Source organism: Lissotriton helveticus, chromosome 2_2 (assembly GCF_964261635.1).
Source record: "Lissotriton helveticus chromosome 2_2, aLisHel1.1, whole genome shotgun sequence".
NCBI classification, from domain to species: Eukaryota; Metazoa; Chordata; class Amphibia; order Caudata; family Salamandridae; genus Lissotriton; species Lissotriton helveticus.
In genome coordinates, this window is record NC_136060.1 from 502,918,723 (window position 1) to 502,946,289 (window position 27,567).

Consider the following 27,567-nt stretch of genomic DNA (forward strand, 5'->3'; position numbering starts at 1 on the left):
CCAATGTGGACTCTCCGCTGCTTGCAGAGTCCACAGAGTAGCCACGGGGATAAACAGAGGATCAAGCTGTTTCCTTTCTAGGCCTGCGGAGGGGCTTTGTGTGTTTTTAAGTAGGGGGAGTTCATGAGGGGAGGGCAGGGAGAGACGTTGGGGCAAATTAGCTGTAAAATGTAAATAAAACCCATTCTGCCACCCCCACTTTCTCAAATACCTATTTATAATTCAAAATCCACTGACATTTATGTTGCTCGCAGGGGAATCCCTTTGCAGATGTCTGCTGTTCGCGGCTGTAATATGGTAAATGCTGCGCTCTTTCTGTGCGGGCGTGCTTCTGGCGGCAGACCTTGGGAATCTGTGTGTCATATGTGACAAAATGAGACCCCTTCGGATCTTTTGCCAAAACAAAAACATACAATAATTGGGCGTCAATCTATTATTTATTCAGTCTCGGTAGTATTCTTTCTCCTAAAATCCTATTTACTTGTGAGCAATGTTCCCTCTAATTTTTTTCCTCTGTGTGCGGCAGTATAAGGTCTCTGTGCGCTGCAACTAAGGCTATGTGCGCCGGAAACCAGACCACGTATGTTTTGCAGCGCCAAATATCACTCCAAACCTTTGCTTAAAAAAGTGAAAAGAGAGTGCATTTCCACACATGTAGCGCCACATGAAGTGTCTTAGGGCAGGTTTTCAATTTAGGTATACACGCAATGACATGAATTGGTTACACAGGCAAGTACACTTTGGGTTTAGAAAAGCACAGGACTCCAATGGTGGTATCATAAGATTTTACTGAAGATCCTCTGCTCAAGGACTGTTCATAGCGTGGGGAATGTTGGGAGCCTATACAAGTTCACATATATACACAATTACATAACATATTTACAATTAGACGTGCAAGCTATGGAGTAATGTCTGGATATCCCGTCAGAGATAGTTTGTCACCAGTCCAAAAATGAGTCCCTTACAGCAAGTCGCCGTAACAACTTTTGGGTTAAAGTAACTTGTGGTAAAGTTGCAGTCAGGGTAGTGAATGCTTTGCAAACGCTGGTCGTTGTTGAGACTGTGATGTAATGGTTTCCCGTGATTAATATTTGTGCTGGAGAGAGTTGTTTGTCTGGTTGCTGTTTTGACTCATCATAAAGTAGTACAGATGGTTAATATGCCGCTTACAAAAATGTGTAACATACACATAACAGAACTGTATTTTATGTGGATAGTTCAGTAGGTTACTGCTTTTGTTGTAGAGAACCTTTTGTTTCTTGCAGTTCATAAGTTACAATTATTATATAGGACAGTAACCTATGAAGTGTGAAAGAGCTGCTTGCAAACTGCATGGTATAGGTTAAAGAGTTGTGTTTTCACTATACTAACGATAGTAAAAGGGTTGGTTTGGGTTGAAATACATTCTCATTAGTAAAGACAACAGTATGTGGGGTCTTTATTTTCCTAATTGCGTTCAACGAAGGGCCATCAAATGTATTTCCGTTGATGTCTTCTGGCTGTGGCAGAGTTAATGTTCCTTGGTCGCTAAATGCAGACTGATGTTCATTAATTAGCTCTTCTTGGGTTAATTGCCCCAGATGAATCTAAGATTTAAGTAGCAGATTGCTCATGCCATACAGGATCATCAGCCAGATTGTTGGTCTCAACTTTCCGTTGCCTGTACTAGTTCTTTATGGTTTGCTAGTAAAATTGAGCGCAGCCAGGAGTTCTCTGCTTCCTCAATGGAGTCAAAGATGGAATTGTTTGTCTGTGGATAGCGCATGTTTAGGTGGGGTCTTTGTGTTGAATAAGAATAGCTTGGTGCGTGAACCTGGGCCTGTATCATGATAACTTTATCTACTGACATTTCACTGTTTCCAGGTGCTGTTACTTTTAAATTAATAGATGGACTTATGCTGGACGGGTGATCTGGATTCAATAGTGAATCTGACTATTGAGGAATGAGTGGATTGGCAGTTCTGCAATATTTTCTGTCGGTGAATACATGACTGCTGCTGAGTCTTCTAAATACATAAATTTACAGCAACTGTTAATTTTCCCAAATGTCTACATTGGCGATATCAATGGATTGCCATGGCCTTCACTTGCTTTAGTCGTGTTATCGGGCACAACTTCTGTCAGAGGTTTCCATGCGATCTTTTTTTGATTCAATCATTTCTGCACAGCCTGTTGTCCGTTCTTATCGGATTTAATTCTTCCTGTAGACGCCTTGGTTCCCTTGATTAGTCAAGCCTGTGTTGCAAAACAAAACCTGCCGACCTGTGTACTTAAGGGGACCCTTGACAGGATGAAGCACGACCACTGCTATGTCCCTGCTTGATTTTGTGACGGAGGAGGGTGTCTTGAGGAGCAAGGGGTTCAGGGGGAGTTTACCGCGGCTCACCCAGTTCTGGGAAACTTCCATCAGCCATCTGAGCTTTAAAAAAACTGTCTAGATAAACAATAAAAACTCTCTCATGGATTGAAGATGAGACAGCTCTACCATCCAGAGCCCATGCCTGGATTACTCTAAATAACCACAGTATAGTCACACCTCAACAGTACTTCCACTCAGGGTACACCAACACAGTCAAGGAGAAGTTCATAAAGTATTGCTTAAGTTTGCTTCCTTCCCTGATACATATACCCCAATGCAGAAACATAACATACAGACTGGATGCCGTCTATGCAGCAATGGCAAAGAAGTTCAGCCACATCTGGTATGCTCCTGCAAGGAGCTAATTGGGGAATGGAGGCAGCTATCAAGAGCTTTTAACCAAAGAGTTCTAGGCACACAGAGGCAGGCTGAGCTGGCCTGTTGCACACCAGGGGACCCGCAGATGAATTACTGGTTTGTAAAGTTTCTTATGAAGGTGGAAACGAAAATGGCAACACAGGGATAACGCTAAACTCTTCCTGTGTTAAGCCATGAATCGCAACCTAATGTTAAAAGCGCAGAAGATCCCCCACCAAAACAAATGCTGCACTGATTGTGACTCCAACTAAACTCGTAAGGCTTCTGCAGGGACAGCAAATGTTGTTTGCCTGCCGCAGCTTCTGAGCGCAGTCTGTCTAATGGGAGTGAGATATATCTAAACTATACAGCTTCACCCACGCTCATCCTGCTGCTAATCCGTTGACTAATTGAATGAGCGCCATACCAAACAAGGTGTTTTACCAGTGAAAAGGGTCAGACAGAATATTTATCTGTACAATACGCTTTTTATTGGATTTAAGGGTGGCTGCACCCCATGTCATGCTTGGCGCCACCGGCCATTGGGATCTGATTTGTGCACGGAGCACCTCATGGGTATCAGTGCAAACGGGAACACACGTTTGCACTGTATAGAGCTGCTTGCACTAAGCTTACATGATAGTTTGAATGTATTTATTTGGATTTTTTCGACAGCTGTTTTATAATTAGATGCACGATGCTATGCACTTTATTTGATTTTAAGGGCGGCTACACTTCATTTTATGCAGGACATCATCCTCCATTGGACTCAGATTTGCACACTGAGCCCCTCGTGGGCATCATTCCTACTGTAGGATGAGGGTGGAAAAATACACGTCAGAACCTGCCCAGTTTGCACTTTGCAGAGCTGCTTGAACTTTAGCTGATCATTATGGTTTTTAATGTATTTGTTTAAATGTATCGATAGAGCTCAAAATATTCCGCTGGAGGATGTTACTTACTTTTAAATGTATGTGCATATTCCGAATTTTATTGTCTTTTTGAATTTTGCAAAGATTTTAGTAACCGAGCAAATTTAATAATAAACTAAAAACATGAGAATTGAAAAAAAAGGTCAACAAGCAGATCTGGTATTAGCTAATAGGAATAGGTGGGATGGCAAAGCAGAAGCTCTAAAGACAAAGCAAATACATGTTCATCGGTGGCCCTCCGAAAAAGAGCTTTTAATTTCAATAAAAAATTAGCGAGTTTATCAATTGCCTGCCAACATTACTAGTAGTACTCCAGCCGATGCCACATGCTCCCTAAAAGCACTGCCTAGCCTTACTAAGAGCCGTTCAATGATATTTGTGAAAAGATAGCTAAAGGGAAGTCTTAGGGCAGCGCACAATTAGGCAGCGGATGTGACTCGGAGAGACCCGCGGCATTTGTAATTGGCACCCAAAAATAAACATGCACACGGAGAGCTGCTGTAGTTGCTGGAGGGCGTTTCATTTCTTCCAGGAGTAGGAAGTGTGGAGATGCAGGGGCGAAAAAACACAAAGCTCATTAACATTCAAATGGTCTTTTAAAGACCCGTTAAGTACTAGGTGCGGCTGTTAAGTGCCCAGGAAGCTGTCTCAGCAGGGCAGACACGACGGGAGTGTGGGGGGCTGAAGCTGAAGCCCTTTAAGCACAATGGGCTTTTCGCGTCTACAAGCACAATGTCTCTGCCTCCCGCCTGGATTTCACGCCGCTCACGTTTAAAAAGCGGCGGCGCGAACGGTCTTTTAGGGATGTCTCTGCCTGATTTACAGTGTGCGCGCTAAGCCCATGACACTGCGCGCTCCGGGTGACAATCGTGGGCGCGCGCCCACGCGCGCACGTTCGTGGGAACAGTGCTTGTGAGAATCATCAATTTTCCTCAGATTTCTAAGGTAATTAAGATTCATTTTATACATTTTGATGTTGTTTGGGAGGGCTTTTCGTCATTCAAGTTTCTTTACAGTGATGGTGGTTTATTTCTATTGACATGGAGGCAGTTATAAACACATAGCATTGACTATTTGAAAGATACCTAGCCTAAGAATAATAAGGTGCTAAGACTTACAGTTGTACCACAATACACCTGTGTGAATATGGTACAAGCAACAGCCATACCAGGTGTGTTCATTAGGTCCTGGCCCCCACATGGAAAATGTATCCACAAAGGGAAGTGCCTGGTACGTGTCCGCCTCAATCTGCTGCCTCAGGAGTTCCATCTTTGTACAGCATCATTCACACATCTACGACACACTGATAGTCTCTCTTACTTACACACTTTTCTTCACTGGACTCAAGAACATCTGCACACCACCTAAAAGTAAACAAGCATTGAAAATGCAATAGGTCTCGCCTTTGATTAAGTTAAAGCCATTTGCTTTGCTAATGGTATTGTATGAAAACAAAACCACTGGGTATGGGCTCCCACCGGCATAGCTTGCCACAAGCATATAATAAACAAGAAAAAGTGCCAATGCCGCTAATTTGAAAATCAAACTTTTGTTTAGTCAAAACACATGGGTAAGGCAATGTGTTTGTTGAATTTAATTCCACTTTTTTATTTTCTTTAGATTTTCAATTGATCACTTCTATTTCAATTAATAATGTTTACATGTGTTATACAAATATTAAAACCTGGTGTACACAACAAATATAATATACATTTCTCACAAAGACCTTACTTATTTACAAAATAGTGCATCCTAATCAACATTCAGTCTACATTCATCCATCAATCAAACCACTACAAACAACAAAAAAACAAAACGTAAATGATTCGATAAATGCTGGAGTAATAATATTCACAACAAAAAGCCAATGTTTGTTTCACAACAGATTGAATGTATGCAATTTTTTTCTTGCATAAATTATTAATTTCTCTTTTTTAGGCTTATGAGGAGTCTACGCGTTTCGAACTACCGTTATTTCGGAGTTCTCATCAGGACCATATCTGTAATGGAAAAACAGAAATTGCTTTAGGAAAGGGGTTGACTGTTTCTACGCTGCCTGTGCCCAATACTCAAGTTTCCTCACCTACCTCGCACTCGTCAGAGAAAGCTGGAATTGTTGTTCGAACCTCAGTCTAAAAAAAATCAGAAAGCCACAATCAAGAAAAGAACAATTCATAAGCACGTATATCCAGCATTCAAACCCATTCACTATTCTTCCTCACTTACTAGGAGTTGTCGGTTGGCCCGTTTGGACTGACCTGGCTCGCCACTGTCTAGGTGGAAAGGGAGCAAGTACGTTTCGTAATTACTAACACAGTATCGTGTGTTTCTCAAGTTCTTAGACATCTCAGGTTCTCAGAGCGCCGCTTACCTAGTGGAGAGAGTCAGGCGCGTTGTGTGTTTCACTGAAGTTTCGCCGTTACAGTTTTTGTTCTGTTAGGCAAAACGAACACAATGTGTTAAAAAGTGTGTCAGAATGCTGCCTTTAATGTATTAATTGGCAGTGCGGTAGTCGTGCGTTTGTTGGAATTTTGGTATTTCTTACTTGTAAAGACCGAGCTGTCTAGCGTCTTAATCCGAGGCCATCCAAACGCTGACCTAGTTGTTTTCACTTCCTGGTCCGCATAGGATCATGGGAAGTGTAGTCCTCAACCATTGCGCTATTTGTGGTATGAAAAAACGTTTTTTTGTTTGAAAACTTTATTGTTTCTGTGTGGACATTTGGGTGGAAAGCTATCTTTATTTTCAATGATAATGCTAGTGTTGGACGAAAACTGACGACCATTAATCGCACATATCCATTAGCTGCCTTGTGCGGATTGTATGCACGTCAACATTCTTTTTCTATGTTTATGTTGTATTTTGAACACTTTTCTTTTTTTGGAGGACCTCGCTGGTTATTGTAGTGGGTTGGATGTCAGTATGTATGCGTTATGTTTTACTGAATTGTTGTGCTTGAAGCGGTGTCAATATAATTACAGCTTAAAAATTTCCGTCAGTTCATTCAAGCCTGAAAAGGCTGTGTGGAATTTGACAATGAGCATCGCCTCTCTTTTTAGTAATTTAGCATCCAAGTCTCCACCTCTTACGTCATTTTCCACTTTAGAAATTACTGTCCAGATCATCTCGCTTTCTTGATGTTTTTTTCTTTCCAATGGTTAACCAAGGGGGCTTTGGCAACATTGTTTTTAATTCTGGATTTGTGCTGTTGTATCCTCACCCGTACTTCTTGGTTGGTTTTCCCAATATATAGAAGATTACATGGGCATAGGATTCCGTAGACCACATACCGAGTTTTGCAATTTGAAAACACTTCATGTTTCCAGTTGATTTCATTGTACGTGAAGATTTTCCCTTCCTTTGTGGAATCACAACATGAGCAATTGCCACATTTGTGATGACCTTGAATTGGGGGCAGACGCAACATTGTGCGCAAGTCCGGAGTTTTTGTTTGTGGTAATGCAGCTCTCACCAGATGGTTGGAGATGCTGTGATTTTTCCTGAATGCAAACAGTGGTTCATTTTCAAACGATTGGTCCAGGTTTTTCAACAAGTGCCAGTTCTGTTTGACAAATTTTTTCAACATGTTTGAATTGGGACAGAAGGTCGATACAAATACCATTCTTTCCATTGTCTTTTTTGGTCTTTTTTCTAACAGACATTCTCTCGGCGTCCACCATGCTATCTTTAATGATTTATTGAGCAGTTTCTTTGGGTATCCGCGTTGTTTTAGATTCATAGTCAGAATTTCTGCATGTCTTAGATATTCCTCCTTTTCTGTGCAATTACGACGGATGCCCCATAGGGCAAGTTTTCCTTTAAACTCCGCGGGTGGTTACTTCCAAAGTGTAACGCTTTATTTCGGTCCGTTGGTTTTTTATACAACGTTGTCACTAGACCACTTCTGGAGGGATAAACCTCCACGTCTAGAAATGGAATCTTATCTCTTGAATGGTCCAAGCTGAATTTAATCGATGGTACCCTGTTGTTTATCCAGTCATGGAAATGTCTTAGGTTCTCTTCTGATCCAGTCCACACGAAGAAAATATCGTCTATAAAACGATACCAATGGGTTATCCATTGGACAAAAGGATTATTGTTGTACACAAATGTTTCTTCATATTTGGCCATAAACAGGATGGCCAATTCCGGGGCAAAGGGGCAACCCATGGCCATGCCTCCTATTTGAAAGAAGAATTCCCCATTGAAATTAAAGTAATTTTTCTTGAGGGCGAATTCTGCAAGTTTTCTTGAAAATGAAGTTGGCACTTTGTGTGGTCGTTCCCGCTCATCAAGATATGCTTCAAGGACATTAATACCTTCCTCCTGTGGTATTTTAGTGTAAAGGGACGTAATGTCCATGGTAACCATTAGATGAGTATTTTTATCAAACTGAATGGTAGAGAGCTTGTTTAAAAAGTCGGTTGTATCTTGTAAGTAAGATCTGACCTGATGGAGAAAAGGCTTTAGGAAAAAATCCACAAATTTGGAAATCGGTTCTAGTAAGGATCCACATCCTGATACTATTGGGCGGCCAGGGGGTGCGGTTGCATCCTTATGTATTTTAGGCAATACATATAATAGAGGTATTCTCGGATGTTTCGTTTTCGGAAATTCTAGCTCTTTTTTTCCTAGGAACCCCTGTTCAAAACTTCCATCCAGGAAAGCAAATAGTTCATTTTTTAAGTCAGATGTGCGATCTTTTTTGATTTTTCGGTAACATGTTACGTCGTCCAATTGTCTACTGACCTCTTGTATATATAATTCTTTGTCCCAGACAACTATTGATCCGCCTTTGTCGGCCTGTTTTATGATGACTGAAGTGTCTGATTTTAAATTGGTCAAGGCCACTGATTCTGCTTTTGAGATATTGTATTTGATCCATTTTTTATTTCCTTCCATTTGGGCCACAGCCGATAATAAAGTGCGTTCAAATGTAATAATTTCTTTAGGGACTTTGTTGGTTGGTGGACAAAATGTTGATTTGTTGCGTAAACCTGTTGTCTCCGATGTCATTTGGTAGATGTTATCTGCAAAAAACAATTTCAACCTCAATTTCCGACAAAATTCGATCACTTTGGTTTTAAGTTTGATGAAGTCTGTGTGTTTGGATGGAACGAATGTTAATCCTTTCCTCAGAATGGATTCTTCATCTTTTGTGAGTATTTTTCCAGATAAATTTAATATGGGTGATGGGGTTAATTCTTGTAATTTTGCCGTCTCGTTGACATTTCCCATGGTTGAGGGGTGTTCCTTGTCTTTCCTCGTTGTTTTGTCTGGCCTTTGCCTAAAAAAGGTCCTTGATGTTGTTGCTGGAATCCTTGCTGTTGTTGTTGGTGGCCACCTCTCCTGTTGTAATTGCTCTGATAGGTAGAATTGTCCCCTTCACTTGAGCTTCCCGATGATGATGTGTCTGAGAAGGTTATGAATTTATTGTAGGATCTCCCCTGGTATTGTTGTAGATGTTTTTTAGATTCCGGTCTTGAATAGAAATCCGCTCGGAGAAAAGGGTACAATTTCTCAAGATTGTAGTTGAGTTTGTCCTTCTCGAATTGCGCAGTTTTTTGGTTAACCGTGTAATCTTTAAATTCTCCAATGTCCTTCTGAACTTTGTCCAGTAAAGTTTTAGCGGCCGTAATTAATTGGTTCGTGGAGATTGCACTTTCTAGCGCTTGGATTTCCTCCAATTGCGTTTTTGATAGTCTTTGAGCCGTTTCTATGGTTAATACCATAAGGTCCCTACTGCATTTGGTCTCTATATAACTGTAACCTTTTTTGTATATGGGATCCTCTGTGAAAATAACAGGAATGTTTTTTATCTGTAATCCACCTGGGATTGTTCCACCTCTCAAATGTTGTAAAAGGAAGTGACCGTGTAGGTCCGTCCAAATTTGTTTCTTTTTTAGCCTTGTAAGTTTGTCTATTTCATTTTGGTTCTGAGCCGAGACACTTAGTGATGCGGAAACGAATAAAGAGGGGGCAGCTAATAGATTCCTTATGTGTTCCTCACGTACAATGAAATCAACTGGAAACATGAAGTGTTTTCAAATTGCAAAACTCGGTATGTGGTCTACGGAATCCTATGCCCATGTAATCTTCTATATATTAGGAAAACCAACCAAGAAGTACGGGTGAGGATACAACAGCACAAATCCAGAATTAAAAACAATGTTGCCAAAGCCCCCTTGGTTAACCATTGGAAAGAAAAAAAACATCAAGAAAGCGAGATGATCTGGACAGTAATTTCTAAAGTGGAAAATGACGTAAGAGGTGGAGACTTGGATGCTAAATTACTAAAAAGAGAGGCGATGCTCATTGTCAAATTCAACACAGCCTTTTCGGGCTTGAATGAACTGACGGAAATTTTTAAGCTGTAATTATATTGACACCGCTTCAAGCACAACAATTCAGTAAAACATAACGCATACATACTGACATCCAACCCACTACAATAACCAGCGAGGTCCTCCAAAAAAAGAAAAGTGTTCAAAATACAACATAAACATAGAAAAAGAATGTTGACGTGCATACAATCCGCACAAGGCAGCTAATGGATATGTGCGATTAATGGTCGTCAGTTTTCGTCCAACACTAGCATTATCATTGAAAATAAAGATAGCTTTCCACCCAAATGTCCACACAGAAACAATAAAGTTTTCAAACAAAAAAAAGTTTTTTCATACCACAAATAGCGCAATGGTTGAGGACTACACTTCCCATGATCCTATGCGGACCAGGAAGTGAAAACAACTAGGTCAGCGTTTGGATGGTCTCGGATTAAGACGCTAGACAGCTCGGTCTTTACAAGTAAGAAATACTAAAATTCCAACAAACGCACGACTACCGCACTGCCAATTAATACATTAAAGGCAGCATTCTGACACACTTTTTAACACATCGTGTTTGTTTTGCCTAACAGAACAAAAACTGTAACGGCGAAACTTCAATGAAACACACAACGCGCCTGACTCTCTCCACTAGGTAAGCGGCGCTCTGAGAACCTGAGATGTCTAAGAACTTGAGAAACACACAATACTGTGTTAGTAATTACGAAACGTATTTGCTCCCTTTCCACCTAGACAGTGGCGAGCCAGGTCAGTCCAAACGGGCCAAACAACACCTCCAAGTAAGTGAGGAAGAATAGTGAATGGGTTTGAATGCTGGATATACGTGCTTATGAATTGTTCTTTTCTTGATTGTGGCTTTCTGATATTTTTTTAGACTGAGGTTCGAACAACAATTCCAGCTTTCTCTGACGAGTGCGAGGTAGGTGAGGAAACTTGAGTATTGGGCACAGGCAGCGTAGAAACAGTCAACCCATTTCCTAAAGCATTTTCTGTTTTTCCATTACAGATATGGTCCTGATGAGAACTCCGAAATAACGGTAGTTCGAAACGCGTAGACTCCTCATAAGCCTAAAAAAGAGAAATTAATAATTTATGCAAGAAAAAAATTGCATACATTCAATCTGTTGTGAAACAAACATTGGCTTTTTGTTGTGAATAATATTATTCCAGCATTTATCGAATCATTTACGTTTTGTTTTTTTGTTGTTTGTAGTGGTTTGATTGATGGATGAATGTAGACTGAATGTTGATTAGGATGCACTATTTTGTAAATAAGTAAGGTCTTTGTGAGAAATGTATATTATATTTGTTGTGTACACCAGGTTTTAATATTTGTATAACACATGTAAAAATTATTCATTGAAATAGAAGTGATCAATTGAAAATCTAAAGAAAATAAAAAAGTGGAATTAAATTCAACAAACACATTGCCTTACCCATGTGTTTTGACTAAACAAAAGTTTGATTTTCAAATTAGCGGCATTGGCACTTTTTCTTGTTAATGGTATTGTATAGCAAAGCAAATGGCTTTAACTTAATGAAAGGCGAGACCTATTGCATTTTTATATTCTTTTTAAGACATTCTACAGTGTATTTCTATCTGTTTTTATAAGATTTTAAGCACGCAGTAGACTTCTTGGCGCTATCGAAGGTATAAAGAGTCAAATGGGAAGTTTGTTAGCGCAGGTAGAGTCAGAACTTCCATGTTTTCTTGAACTTTGGATTGTCGGGTTCTGTTTTTTCAGTGGTTCAGGGATGTCATACCAGAAAAATTGCCTTTTTCCATGCCCAATTTATTTTGGGAGTGGAATTAAAAATTGCAGGGAGAATTTGAACAGCAATGAGATGATAAATGTTGAATATATGGGAAAGAAAGATGACGCAAGGCTGATGGATTGCTTTATGAGCAAGCACAGTGCTCTGTGTAGTATCTGCACTCTAACTGGAAAGTTGCAAGGGGCCCCTATGGGACCATTTTTCTTGTAACTCACTAAGAAATGAGGAAGATGAAAAAAGGGAAAGAATATGTTCAGCTACAATCCAGCCAAGATTAAGGGTGACTTATGCACCTCACCCTGGAGGGGGAATTATTTCAGACATTTGCTGAAGTACAGCTTCGGTGTGAGAAATAGTCAGATGTTTACTAATGCCTATAAGCTCACAAGTCTTTGGGCATGCACATATTGACAAGCATAACAGTCCTTGTTCCTCCCACTGCTCACCCTGTGATTGAGCTTCACCGCTGCATCATTCTACTCACTTTGGCAAAACCTTATACAGCAGTAAAACCATTTATGCCTGACAGATATACTTTTGTGGAAACCGATAGGCATAAATACAGCCATTTACGAGCAGAAACCAGTGCTTAATTTGAGCCAATGGTTTCCAGTGCTCGGCACCCGCACTTAATTGTCAACACCAGCGCATGTGACAGTCTGCCACAAGAAGGTGCTGTCTGAGATGACCACAACAACAGCCAATTATTCATTCAATATTCATTAAACATGACTATTACCTGCAGCTCTACCAATTCTTATAGCTTTAGGGGCCTGGAATAGTCTGAATTGTCACTCTTGTATGAGTGAGATGGGTAATAGTTGAGTTATTACTATCATTGGCAGCACTGCCAGGGGTAATGCATGGTGCAAGTTGCAGTGGCCTCCTGATGAGAGCCCTGGCATTTGTGTTTTTTACAAAGCACTGCCGTAAAGATAGGTTTACATCCATAAATGTCGTTCTGAATCGGGCCCACAGCTTTTACCAAGGTGGCTAAAGTCAACTTGCAGTCTAACCTGATCCCCAGCTTCGTCACAGGATGAGGGGGAAATGAAAACACTTGCTTAGCAAATACTGGCCTCCATAACTGTCCCAAAGACTTCAGTATTGTCTTCATTCAGTGGTAGCCTTTGTGTGTGCTTTCATAAAACCTCCAGACAAGTTTCAAATTATCAATGGTGCATTGCCATTGTGAGGAACTCTTGCAAACTCCTGATTTTGTGGTAATTTTCAGGCATTTACAATGCCTTTTTAAACACTTTTTAAATTGTATTTATATAGTGCTTAGTACTGCATTTATAAACTTGATGTGGGGAAGGTGGGAAGGTACTCCAAATGCCTCAATTTTTCAGGGGGTACAGTGGAATGAATTTCTCCATACAGGAAGACTCTCTCACATTAAAGGAAATACTACAGTTCAAATGTAATTTTTCCTAATTTTACACCTGCATATTACCCAGCTTGTGGAGAGCTCCACATGAATATCAAGGACAATTAATTGTAAGGACATACGGCCAGATTCATCAATGTAAAATCGGCTCGCAAAGGGCCAGATTCTGAGAATCCGGCCCTTTGCAAGCGCTATTTTTGCATTTGGGATTCATCATCCCAAATGAAAAAATCGCAATTACAGAAATCGCTTAATTGCGAAGAATCGCATTTAAGGAATCTCAATTAGAGATTACTTAAATGCTATTCATGAACCTTTTTAAAATTTCGAATTCGCAATATGGGGCCGCTATTTACCGCGAAGTGTAACTTAGTGGTAAATAGCGAAAACTTAAAAAAAGGCACTTTAGTGCATTTTTCTAAGTTGTATGTTACACACACACATGTCCTTTGGACATGTGTGTGCGCAACACCTGTGTACAACACCTGTGTACATTTGCATTCCAGGGGTGTTATTTGGTCTCCTTTGGACACCCTGGCACCCTTGAAATCGCTTCCTTATTTAGACACTAATAATTGATGACACTTAGAAACTTTTTCACATAGAATCACCAATGTTATTCTATGGGAGGAAATTCACTTATCAGGTAAGTAGTGTTAACGTTACTTTTTCTTACTCAGTGGTGGATCCTGGTTCCAGCTTGGGTGCATCTCCTGTAAACAGATGAAAGAATGTGTTTAAGTCATACAGGCAATTTTTAAGGAATATTTTTAGTTTGTGAAAAAAGACACTTAGAAATTTTTCTGGTGAGAACCAGACAATGGATTCATAAGAAGGAAATACAAGTTACTGGTAATTACGGTTAGAATTACTTTTCAGGATCAAAGAAGCAGCACTGAGGTCACTCCTGATAACAGGTGAGTAAATCGGAATTTGTAGTTCTGCTGATTTTATAGGAATTTTTTAAAGTTCAAAAACTCCACACTTAGAAGAATTTCCAAGTGAAACCAGTCAATGTTAGCCTACGGAAGGAAGTTCAAGTAACTGGTAAGTACGGTTAGAATTACTTTTCATGATCAGTACTGGGCTCAAAGATGCAGACCTGACGTCGCTCCAGATAACAGGTGAGTAAATCAGAATTCGTAGTTCAGCTGATTTTAAAGGAATATTTGTACGTTTCAAAAATCAACACTTGGAAACTCTTCTGCTGAAAACCACACAATGGATTCCTATGGAAGGAAATACAAGTTACTGTAAGTACGCTTAGAATTACTTTTCAGGGTCAGTGCTCGGCTAACACATGCAGCACTAGGTTCTCTCCTGATCACAGGTGAGTAAATCGGAATTCGTAGTTCGGCTGATTTTAGAGGAATATTTGTACAATGGTGAAGGAAGGGGGAGGGGCCTGAGGTGACAAGTGTGCAAACACGCCCTGTGGCGCATTTAAAGTTGCGGGATTAAATGCCCTTGAATCCTGAGGTCCCCTAAGGGCCAACTAGCCCACCAGGTACCTCTAGTATGCGCCAGGGGGCTGCGTTGCAGAGAGGTGTTCAGAGGCCACGCCCCTTTTTAAAACACTCTGCAACACAGCTCCGTGGCGCTTACTAGAGGTACCTGGTGGGCTAGTTGGTCCCCAGGGACCATCAGTATTGACAAGGAATTAATTCCCCAACTTAAACCGCGCCACAGGGCATGTTTGCACACATGTGAACTCAGGCCCCGCCCCCTCCCTTCACCACTGTGCAAACGTGCCCCGTGGTGCGTTTTAAGTTGGGGGATTAACTCCCCTTGAATACTGAGGGTCCCTGGGGTGCAACTAGCCCACCAGCTACCTCCAGTAAGCGCCATAGAGCCGCGCTGCAGAGAGGTGTAAAAAGGGGCATGGCCTCAGAACACCTCTCTGCAATGCAGCTCCCTGGCACATACTGGAGGTACCTGGTGGGCTAGTTGGCCCCCAGGGACCCCCAGTATTCAAGGGGAATTTTTTTCCCCTCTGCAAACGCGCCTGGGGGCGCTTTTGCAAAGTGGTGCAATAAGGGGGCGTGGCCTCCGGCGGCGATCCAGTTTTTTACAATATTTTTTTTAAGAAGGGGGGATGTGAAGCCCCCCTTCTTTTTCGAATTTTTTGGCCTTGTGGACCCCATCCCCCAGGGTCTGCCCCCAATTTTTTTCATTTCTTACTAAAACATTGGGAAGGGGGCCGTGTGGCCCCCCTCCTGAGGCCATAGTCTGCCCCGGGGACCCCATCCCCCGGGGCATGGGCCTTTTTTAATTTTTTTTTATTAGGAGGGGGGCTGCCTTGCCCCCCTCCTGTGGCCACTTATGACCCCAGAAACCCCATCCCCCGGGCCAGCCCTTTTAAAAAAAAAAAATGTTTCTTTTGGGGAGTGGGGCCGCGTGGCCCTCCTCCCGGGCCATTAATAGCCCCGGGGACCCCATCCTCCGGGGCTGGCCCTCTCCATTGGGGACTGTGGGGGGTTCCCAATCTCCCCACGGTCCCGCTGGCTCTCCGCCTCCTGCGGGAGCCGGCATTGCTTTTTCATATGGGGAGCAGCTAACATTGTAGTGTAGTTCCTATTATCCCAATAGGCTCTGCGCATTGGAATAATATCTTCAATAGTATAGACGTAGGACAGAGGTTAACTAGGTCTTCTACTGACGATATTAGACTTAAGTTTTGTGTGCCAGCTAGCTCAGAGTTCACTAGAAACGTTCTCGAATAGGCGAGGAGGAGTTTAACCTCCCTGGATAGACAAGAAGGGATTTAGTTTCTGACAACCATAGAACATGACAACTTTGCTCTCCCTGATCAAGAGTATATCTCTAGAGTTGTGTGAAAATAAAAGACAGCTATTTTACTCAGTCAATACGTGCATACTTAGTTTCACCAGATTGTAGAGAAAAGAAGAGACGGGCGTGTTCAATAAAAGGTGTTATTTATTGATCAGTCTCTTTTCTCATACAAGAGAAATGAATCGCTACAATTGCAATACTTGTAGTTAAGTAAAGTGCATACAGTAAAAGCAGGATTATGAAATAATACTGTAAACGCATTGATATGGTTTCTTAGCCATATGATACTTTAAAATGGATAAAAGATATACATACATATATACATTGACTAATCGTACTCAACTGGTGCTTCTAACTACGCCTACCCTGGTGTACCTGACCTAAGCCTAATACGTGGGAGGGAGTAAGTAAGTAGCAGTTTAAGTTAAGTTTGTTTTGCCAAGAGTCTGACTCAAGAATTCTCTGTAAGGGGTTAGTCAGTTCAGTACGTGAGATTTAGGAGGCTGGAGGGCTGGTATCTCTTTCTCAGGACTCGGTATCCCAGTTACCCGCGAGGGCAAGCTAGAAACGCTGGAGGCTGGATTCCTCGGCAAGAGGAAAGGCAGCGTCTTCCTCAGCGCGTCAAAAAGGGAGGGGCAGCGTCCGTGGGCTCTCTGCATCAGCTGGGCTCTCCGGCAAGTATCGCTGCTCCAAGCTCATCACCACCGTGTCTTTACTTAGGGCAGCGTCGGTATAGTTATACCTGAAAGGTGCCGGGTTTGACGTAAGGATGGACATAAGACGTCAATAAGGATGTCATTAAGAACTGGTCGTTCTTACATTCTTTACAGGAGTTCTCGAACGAAATCAAAACAATAGCAGCGGGGGATTTCCCAGGTTTGCTGGAGGCTTGGTTTGTTTAGAGAACTCGGTGTGCTTTCTAGGGGGCTGGAGGAATAGTGCTTGCTCAATGTGACAGCATGCGCTATGGCTTAATCTGAAAACGGGTTTCTGTGCCGTTGTATGGATATTAGTGAATTATAACCGGACAGGGGTCAGAAATAGGAGTATCGATACAGGTCCCTAGATAAACATACTACACCCACTCCACGCATTTATGTCCATATTTACTAACCTAAGCAATAGTAAACATAACTAATAGTGCATGTGTATACCTAACCAACCCAAAATACATTTTTTTTTTTTGCATTTGAAAAATTGCGAAATATACGTAAATGAGTATAGGTACTGTATGTTTTCAAGCAGTGTAATCATTCAAAAAAAGATGCACATTTATATCAGCATGAATGATTTGCGAAAATAACACATGAAATGGCTCTTAATACAGAAGAAAAAGTGCGAGACCACTTCATCACATATAAATACAATTACTTGTAAATAAGCTAGAGGTTATGTATTGTCTCTAGAGTTCCTAAAAATAGAAGCTCTGTTCTCTAAGAATAGTTTTACTTTAAGCAGAAGATAAGTGCCAAAAAGGTAAATATTTTGGATTTGGGAAAAAAGTTTTCGTTTTCAGGGGAAGAAGGAAAAAAGTTCTCAGTAGCTTTGTTTTTAAAGCTGAAGGCCAAATTCAGAGTTCAGGGAACACTATGTGCACGTTTGCTTAAAGTCACTCCCTCTGTTCTGGTGAAAACATCGACTCAGACAGACTCTCAAAAAAACAGTCTACTGCCTCAGGTGAAAGTTCGACCAAGTTGGAAAATGTCGCTATCATGCAGTCGTGCGCATGTTCGCTTTCAGTGATGTTTCGATCAGCATTGCTTACAGAAGGTCGTACCTGGTTGATGCTGCTCTCATCCTTTACTTCACTACCCTTCAATCGTAGTGGTGAAGTCTCCACGAATGCCGTCATCAGGATAGGTAGCCGCTGGGGACAGCACAATGCATGAGCCTTTACTGGACTCAACAAAGTATCTGCATCCAATGGTACTTCTGATTGTAGTGTAAGACAGGTGTCCAACACGCATTCTTCGCCGCATAGCATGCATCTCAATACAGGTAAGACACAATTCTGCCATATGGGTCTGAACGAAAGAAACCAGGTCATATTCAGATCTCTTAGCCGGGCTAATCCAAGGACTTTAGTTATGCGGTCCCGATAGCGAATAGCTAGGATCGTTTCTTCCATTGTTGCTGGAGTCTTGTCTGTGACATGGCTTGCCATAACGAAGCAAGAGTAGCAAAAATAGGATGCCTGCTACTAGTCCCAACAGGAGTGGAAGTCCGTCAAAGATGGAATGGACGAAATTAGGAAAAATACCCAGGACTGCTTTGAATGGTGTCAACAGTCCCGAAAAAACGGTCTTAAATACACTCGCGATACCATTTGTATCAGAAATATTTAAGATTTCGTTTAGTATTTCTGCGAAGTGTAGGGGGCAATTTGTTGATAACAATGCATGTATCTCTCCCGTTGTCCTTGCAACTTGGAGATCATACGTTTCTTTTGATGACGTCAAGTGAACTGGCGTCTGTAGGAGCACAGTCTTCATTCTGCTTAAAGTATCAATTCGAATAGAAGAGATATTCAAACTGGGCCAAATTTTTCCCTCGCTGTCTGGAGTGTCATTCGGAAACAATACTCTCTCACAACAAGTGACCATGGAGCTCACGCTTACTAGATAAGGTTTTCCTGGCAGCAAGCCACAACATCTGTGATCCACAATTAGAATGTAACTCCCGTTAGAAAGTCTTCTAAAGAATGGTTCTATTTGCGTTGCAGGTGTGCCGAGCTGGTGACATGAAAGGTTATTTGAAGTCCCCTCACAGGCCCCATGTAAACTTATACCCTGACACAGAAGTATACCACTTAGTGATTTTTCACAATTATTATCACTAAGAAATACACTCTGTCCTTTATTACTGTAACATGTGTGTGTATAAGGTAAGTTCCATGTTGACTTAATGTATCCTTTACCCAACCTTTCATACTGGCCTGCCTGTATATATTTTTGGCAGTATCGAAACTGGAAAGTTGTTATTGGAATAGTTATGATTCCGTGTATTATCCATTCAATAACAGGTCGTTCTGACATTGTCAATGGTAATCTCTAGTTTTTCAATGCTCAGAATTGTATAATCTGCACCCTTTTGTGCCAAGCTGATTTGTGTATCAGTAAGGTTAAAGATACTGAATAATGACGCTGTGTTGATTAAACGCCAAGGCACGTAACCTGAACGCAGATTTTGTAACGTCCAGCCAAGCTGTACAATAGAACGTAATTGGGACTGACCGTGTTGCAACATCAGTAAGTCTTGCTCTATTATATCGATTGCAGATGATACAATACTGTCCAGTGAATATATTCTGGAAGACAGAGTCATTAACCCATTGTCCACAACAGAAAGTGATTTTTCCAAATTAACACGGTCCATTTCCCGTATTTTCTCTGCTGTCTCAATTTGAGTTTCTTTCCAAGCTTCGTTGTAGGCTGCATATATAGAGGCCGCTATGAAACGTTTTTGACGCTGTTTGCGTGGTCCCATAATGAAATCACGCAAGTCAGCACCTTCTTTAAGTAAAGTCAAGTGTTGCTCAATTTCAACCAGTGTGGATGTTTGCAGCCATTCGAGGCAGAGTTTCCCTACACTGTAAGTAGTTACAATCCCCGAATGTTGTCTCTGGGAGTATCTAGGGTCTGGCCTGGTCAATGTGAACCCCTGTATTTTGTTCAGGAATCTATCTTGACAGTTATTTGTGTCTGTGGGCCAGATCAACCATTTTTTCCAATCAGGATGTGTTCTGTTTTGGTTCAAAATATGGGATACGTCTATATCAACTTCTGTAGTGCTATTACTGTCAGGTGTTGGCTTTGGAATAGACGGTTTGTTTAAGTCTTTAATTTTGGCTAGGCCAAGACAGGTAGTCTGTTGAATTGTATCATTCAAAAATATAATTTGTTCTGGGATCATGCAGGCTCTAAATAATGATTCTATACCTTGCACCTGCCAATCTTTTGTGCCCCAGATTGTTTTCGGTTCAATATTATTGTTCCAGAAATCAAAACCGAATGTTTTCATTTTTTCAAAAAATGTCTCTGAATAGATCAATTTTGTGTTTGTAAGCATGGTTTTCATTCCTGTCTTATTTAACAATTTGAAATAAAATGTTTCTGCATTACTTGTGTTAAACCCTGAGAAGTATGAGAATTTTTCATAAAATGTTTTTGAACTGCCTTTTGGTGGAGTTGCACAATGTTCCCATTGGTTATAATTTGAAACATTTCTAGGTTGAGCAGATTTATGCAGATAATGGTGACCATAGTGGTTGTAACAATACATCTGGTCATAATTAGATGAACCTTGCAAATAATCATGTTCTGTAAATTTAGCTGACATCACTAGATCTGACATCATATCATTAATACTTTCAAAGTCCCAATCATCAGCGAATGTGCTTGGTTTTACAAAGTCACTTAATGAAATCTTGAATTGATGAGGATACTTCAGGAGCTCGACCGGGCCATAGATTTCGTAATCAGTTTTGTCCCATGCTACCCCACCGGGTATAGGATTGGCTGTGAAGTTTACTGAAGAAAGTTCTCTTTTCTCGATGTGTGAAGACTTGTGTGGTTTCAGGACCAAGTTGATTTTCTGACTTGCTGTGTCCATTGTAACATATTTTCCCTCAATAAAATGTCCCAAGCATAGTACCATGATGAGCCAAAGTATGAGGACAAATATACCTTCTGCCACCCAAAATTCAATCCATGGAGAAATCAGATATTTATTTATTTATTTATTTTGTGTACTTATATAGCGCGGTCCTGTCACCCCAAGGGCATCCTGGCGCTTGCGATCCACGTAACCACCACATACGCTGCTCAGACAGCCCTAGAGAAAAGATGGGTTTTCAGGGCTTTTCTAAACGAAAGAAAGTCCCTCTGACTTCTTAGGGCCGGCGGTAGAGAATTCCAGAGCTTGGCCGCTGCCACACTAAACGAGCGGCCACCCATCCTCACTCTCTGGAATCTAGGTACCACAAGCAGGTGAGCCGAAGAAGAGCGTAAGGACCGCGAAGGAGAGTACCAAACAAACATGTTCTGCAATGGAACCGGGCCTTGTCCATGCACCGCCCTGAACACTAGGCATGCAGCCTTGTAACAGACACGAAGGTGCACCGGCAACCAGTGTAGGTCTCGTAAGGCCGCTGTAGAAGAGCTATACGTAGGGCAGGAAAGAGCCAGCTTGGCGGCCAAGTTCTGCACCCGTTGCAACTTCCCCAGCAGTGTTTTTGGAGCCTCTAGAAGTAGCGCATTACAATAGTCAAGACAACTCAAGATGGTACTACGCACTACTTCGGGCCTAGCCTGCTCGGGGAGAAGGGGCAGGACTTTACGCAGAATACGGAGCAGCATCATGCACGTGGATGTAGTCTTATTCACGTACATATCCAGCTGCAAATTGGGGCCGAAAATCACCCCCAAGTTGCGTGCCGACTCAGCCGCTGACACAATCTCGGGGAAGGGTGGCGGGCCAGAAGTTCTCCGGGAGTTCACGAGGGATCCGGTCCGTGGAACAATATAACACCTCGGTCTTTGTGCTATTAAACTGCAAGGAGTTGGCCCAAAGCCAATCCGCTGTGGCAGACATGCATCGGTGAAAATCCTCCAGCGGAGTCGCATTCTTCCCCTCCAGCGAGAAGACCAGCTGAGTGTCATCCGCATAATTAAATGCGGAGATGCCAAATGATTTAATTAGTTGGACAAAAGGGCGGAGGTAAAGGTTGAAGAGTATAGGGCTGATGGCCGAGCCCTGAGGAACCCCCTGTCCTACTCTCCGCACCTCCGAGCTGAAAGGAGGCAGCGCCACCACCTGCTGCCGGTTGTTCAGATAAGAGACCAGCCAGTCCCTTGCACCTGCAGTGACCCCGCACTCCTCCAGTCTCCTGATGAGGATACGGTGGCAGACGGTGTCGAACGCGGCCGACATGTCGAGCAGCACCAAAAAGGCTGCCCGCCCACTGTCGACCCGCGAACGTAAGGTGTCAAGCACGGTCACCAACGCCGATTCCGTCCCGTGTGCTGGGCGAAAACCAAACTGTACCTCATCGAACCAGGTGTTTTCTTCCAGGAAGCCGGACAGAGAGCGGGTCACTAACTCCTCCATGATCTTAATGGGGAAGGGGAGCAAGGAAATCGGTCTATAATTAGACAAGCAGGCGGGGTCCATGGTGGATTTCTTAAGGAGAGGAGACACAGTTGCCAGTTTCCAGCACTCCGGGACCGTTGCGGTGTCAAACGACTGGAGGCAGATGGAATACAAAGTATGAGGACAAATATACCTTCTGCCACCCAAAATTCAATCCATGGAGAAATCAGATATGTTTCTTGTAGTTGATGAAAGAGTTCTTTTGCTTTGTCTTTAAAAGTTTTTGTTGTTGTTGGCTGTTCCTCAGGTTCACTTGGATCCTCAGAAAAATCATCGAAGTTGATGAAGTAGCCTGATGTTGTTCTGTCAATTGTTTCAATTGCTTCAGGATTCCTTTTTGCTTTTGGAATTTGCTTTGTTTCATTAGCATAGTCAGTGGTTACATCATTGTAGATTGGTGTTTCTTGATATAAGAATTTGATTTGGGTTTCAAGAGGTTTTAGTTCCATGGCTTTGTTGCATAGTCCTTGTTGATTCACTGTAGGTTTATCAAAGGTGATTAGTCTCTCAGTTTGAACCTCTGTATTTGTAGCAAACTTTGGTGTTCTGCTACTTCTTGGGAGTCCACTTGGCCTACTACTTGTTATCGGCCACATGATTGTGGTTTAACCAGGTCGATGGATACAACTCGGTTCTCCTTTTTACCAGCAAGGGGAGGTAATACTACCGATCTTGTCCCGTTGATAGACAAGACAGGTACTGCTTTTCTTTAAGAAGGCCCAAATTCCTTCTTTACCGCGATCTTCCCTCTGACCAGATCCCCGATTTTTGGAATCCAGACAGGCCTTGCTGGGACAGGTGGTTTCTCTTCAGTGGTTGTTGGCTGTTGTTTCAACTTTATGTTGCTCAGGTTTTTTCTTTTTTCGTTTAAGTCCTGTAAAATAGCCAAACGATCTTTGATATCAAAGCATTTTTCTTTCACCACTGAAGTTTGACTATCGAGGTCCTGGATCAACATTCTAGTCCCAAACAATAGTTCGTACGGACTGAGACCTCTCAGAGAATTTCTTGGCAGATTATTAAGACTACGTTTGACACTTATTAAATGTTTGACCCACCCAGCTCCCGAACCTAATACCTTTGCATTTATAGATTGCTTTATGTCACGGTTTTTTCTTTCCACAATTCCGTTTCCCTCAGGATGAAAGGGACAAGAGTACCGCAATGCAATGCCCATGCTGGTCATGGCCTCCGTATAAGCTCGAGAACTAAAGGCAGGACCCTGGTCAGAATGTAGCATGCCAAATGCGTATGTGCCGATAAAGACTCGCAAATCTTTTATAACAGTTCTGGCGTCAGCCGAGCGCTGGGGCCACATCCAAATGAATCTCGTGCATGAATCCACTGCGACCATGATATATTTATAGTTGCCGTCCCTTTGTAAGGGACCGCAGTGGTCCAGGTAAACACATGCTAATGGTTTATCTGAGATTAGAAGGGGCGTCTGTGCTGGTCGTTTCACGGTTGATACCTTCATTCTTTGACATATTTCACATTCTAGAACATAGTTCCTGGTTTGTCTTCTCATTTGTGGCCACCAATATCTCTGTTTTAATAACGATACTGTGGCTGAAACGCCAGCATGTACAGAAGCAAGCCCCTCGTGTGCCGCTATAATGAGTTTTAACCTATATTCCATGTTTGGAATTGCCCTATCCCCCACTCCAGGGATTCGAGCAAATGGAACGTTATTCGCATCAGTTATGTATGAGTACTTTACTGGAAAGCCTTTCGGGAGTGTTTCTAACGCATCTTTTACTGTAGCGCTGACAGCCTGTAATATTTCGCGGTCTATTTTTGTTTTTGACCGGGTGATGGCAGCTACGGAAGCCGTTTGGACAGCTGCCTTCGCTGCCTCATCAGCCAATGAATTCCCTGCAACGTGAACGCCATCACGTTGATGACTCAGTGTATGTATCACGTGAGTCTTTTGTAGTTCCTTTTGTAAAAGAACTACTTGTTCCCAAAGCGTTTTATGCTTGATTGTGCCACCTTTTGCATCTTTGAAACCGTTCTGAACCCAGATCTGCAAATATTCATTGTAAGACTGAACGCAATAATATGAATCGCACACTATGAGTGTGGGGAATTCGCGATCGGTATTTTCAAGCGCCATCTTAAATGCTAGTAGTTCAGCTCGCTGAGCTGTACAATCTCCTAGAGATTGCGTTTTAGTGACCAGTGTTCTAAATTTTCCTCCGTGCCAGCGACCTTTAACAATCGCGCACGCAGCACTGTAAGCTTCTTTACCCCCAACTGCGGGTTGTGCTGATCCGTCCGTATATATTATACAGCCATAATGTTCAAGAGGCAGGATCTCGGTCGGCAGAGGACATTCAAATTCATATTGGAGAAATTCTTGTGTTTTTAAATTAGGATCAAATTCGTATATCACGTCTGTTGCAGCAAGAGAATTAGCCCACTGTATCCATCTCGGATGTAGTGCTTTAGCATTCGGAATGCTTGCATTGGTTACCGCCTCCAGGGCTGGTACTGGTGTCACAATGATTATTCGTTTACCTTGTGCTAGGGCTCTTTCTTTCGCTACAGCAGTCTGTACCGCGGTTAGAATTTTTTCCGTTGGGCTGAATTTCATTTCCGCTTTTGTGTACAAATCTGATTTGTATGCTATTGGTACCGTTTCTCCCTCATTAGAGGTCAGGTATGTGAATCCGCATCTTCCTGGGATGACTCGGATTACACGGTTGCGTGTGTTGTCGCGCGTTTGTAGTTTTGTTTTAACTAACATGTCTGTTTGTAAAGATCTCAAAATTTCTGTGTGTTCTTGAGTCCAATTGATTCTTTTAAAGTCTGGTTTTATTAGGTCATAGAGAGGTTTAACCCTCTCTGCATAATTTAGAATGTAAGTTCTTCCGAAATTCAGGAAACCTAGAATTGATTGTAAGTTTTTCCGCGTTCTTGGTGCTTGGATTACAGCACATTTCTCTAGGAAATTGTCAGCCAGGCTTTTGCCTTCACTTGATAATTCATATCCTAAAAACAGGACAGTTAGATGGGCAATTCTTGACTTTTTGAAGTTGAATTTGTAACCCTCTGCTGCAAACCCAAGTATTATGGTGTTCACTCTTTTCAAGTGAGTATCCAAGTCATCATCTGTTATATAGATGTCATCGACATAAGATAATGCCTCATCATCATATATTTGTAGTAACTCTGTTACTCTTGCTGAGAATAATCCTGGGCTGTTCTTGAACCCCTGTGGCAAACGACAGAAATGTTAATGTGAGCCATTTATTGAGAAAGCGGTCAAATATCTGCTTTCAGGTGCTATATTTTGACAAAAGAATCCATTAGAGATGTCTAATGTTGTTTTGTATTTTTTGCGTACTATGCTATTCATTAGTGCTGCACTGTGTGAGTTTTGTACTGCAAAAGTTTTGCAACATGAGTTTAGGTGTCTGTAGCCCAAAACTAGACGATATGAGTCATCTGGTTTGGAGACAGGAAACAAAGGATTGTTCATTTGTGAGGTGCAAGTTTCAATCACCCCCTGGTATTCAAGTTGATCTAAGATCTCCCTGACCTGTTTTTTAGCTTCTTGCTTAATTGGGTACTGCCTCTATGCAGTTGGTTGAGATTTTAACTGGATTTTGTGAGGAGGAGAGTCCTCATCCCATCCCACATGGTTTTTATATAATGCAGGAGCTTGGGCTACTGCCCACTTCCTTGCAAGTGTATATTTTTTATGAATTGGAATATGATTTGAGAAGGCAGGCATAATCATTTCTTCCATACATCACAAAGATTGCAGTGCACACCTTATTCTTCAGTTTATTCCTTCATTTTACCAATTCGTTTTGCTTGCTCTTTTTTGCATGCTCCCCGAGTTGCGTGATCTACCCTGGTATCACGCTGAATTAAATATCATAAATGGGAGGAGCGAAGTTTCACTCCTAAACCAGGTGCACAGCTTTAAATTGGGGTTATCCCACTTTTATATCCACAACTTTCCAATTTTACCGAAAATTAATCTTCGTACTCCAACTTGTTAGTTCTGTTTCATTTATTTTCTTCATTTCAATCACACGTAAAAACGTATAAGCTTTTTACATGTGATTGAAATGAAGAAAATAAATGAAACAGAACTAACAAGTTGGAGTACGAAGATTAATTTTCGGTAAAATTGGAAAGTTGTGGATATAAAAGTGGGATAACCCCAATTTAAAGCTGTGCACCTGGTTTAGGAGTGAAACTTCGCTCCTCCCATTTATGATAATCATTTCTTCGCCATGAGGGCACTCCCTGACAAACTCCGGTGGCCAGTCTTTTTCAACTAGAAGGATGTCATAGCCTTTGGAGAGATTATCCCAAAATAGACCCCTTATTTTCCTAGTCTTATCTCCCTCTATACGCAATGTTATTTCATATATTTTATGAGGTTTGCTAACTCTGGTATCTGCAGTTTCCACCTGAATGTATTCATTCGTGTCCACTGTCTCCAGATGATTCATCAGGATCTTGCGAGCTATGCTCACTTCTGCTGCGCTGTCTAGCATTGTCTGAGCCCATTCTCCGTTTTTCAGCTGTGTCCTCAGTATCCTCGGCATGTTTGATTACTTTAATGCTGGCTACCTTCTTCTTTGGAAATTGTAACTTTTTACTTTGATAGCAGGTTCTTTGTCTTTGGACTTGACGTGCTCTTCCCTGTGTTCTGACCGTCCTCTTCTTTCCGATTTCTGCGAGGAAGTCTGAAAAGATCGAGATGGACGTGTATCAATATCTTGATATCTATCAGGTTTCTTTAAATTATCCCTATTTCTAAGGTTGTATCTTTTCTCAGAGGGCTCCCTTTGGGGAGACTTGTGTCCTTGGTCCGGAGATCTTTCTCTCCGCCGAGGAGACCTTCCTCTGGACTGGAATCTTTTTTCTTTGGGAGTGGATTGTTTATTTCCATCCCAGCTCTTTTTTTGGAGTGTTTAGATTATTTTTAATAAATACCTTTTCAGGATTTTCAGTTAGTTGGGGTTTTACTGGTTTCCCACCCAAACTATCTCTTCCTAGTTCTTCATAGGATTTTTCTATGATTCTGGCAAGTTCAAATGGTTGTTCTGCTATATCTGTTTCTTTCAACCTCTGGCGGATCGCCACAGATGCTGCTTCCCCCTTTATGTTGGCTAGTAATATTGCTGAGACCTGCTTGAAGTCTTTCAGTAATTTCATACCCAGAGTTAAAGCAGGTTCTGGACCGTATTCATTTTGAATCTGTTTTAGCACATCTGGTATTACCGCCATGGACGGAACACCATGTATTTTTGTGTAAATGGAAGCAAAGACTGTGCCCCAAGTGTCACAGTCCTCCACGTGTGGTGCGATCCCCATTGGAAGACAGATAGTCAGAATTCTGTGTTTCTCAACAGGGGTGGTATCCGGAAATACCGCCTCTATTTGAGTGATTTTTTGTGCTAACCAGAATGGAATTTGTTCCCATTTAATGGGTACTTT

General features: G+C 41.8%; 1 long non-coding RNA gene across 3 annotated transcripts in view; it reads right to left on the reverse strand.

Moving 5' to 3' along the window:
- Nucleotides 1-27,567, reverse strand: part of LOC144821573 (uncharacterized) — a 2,083,451-nt gene that overhangs the window by 1,747,532 nt on the left and 308,352 nt on the right. For all 3 annotated transcript variants that reach the window (XR_013608384.1, XR_013608383.1, XR_013608382.1), the window contains exon 3: nucleotides 13,838-13,874. This is a non-coding gene — a long non-coding RNA (uncharacterized LOC144821573). The remainder of the gene's footprint in view (nucleotides 1-13,837; nucleotides 13,875-27,567) is intronic.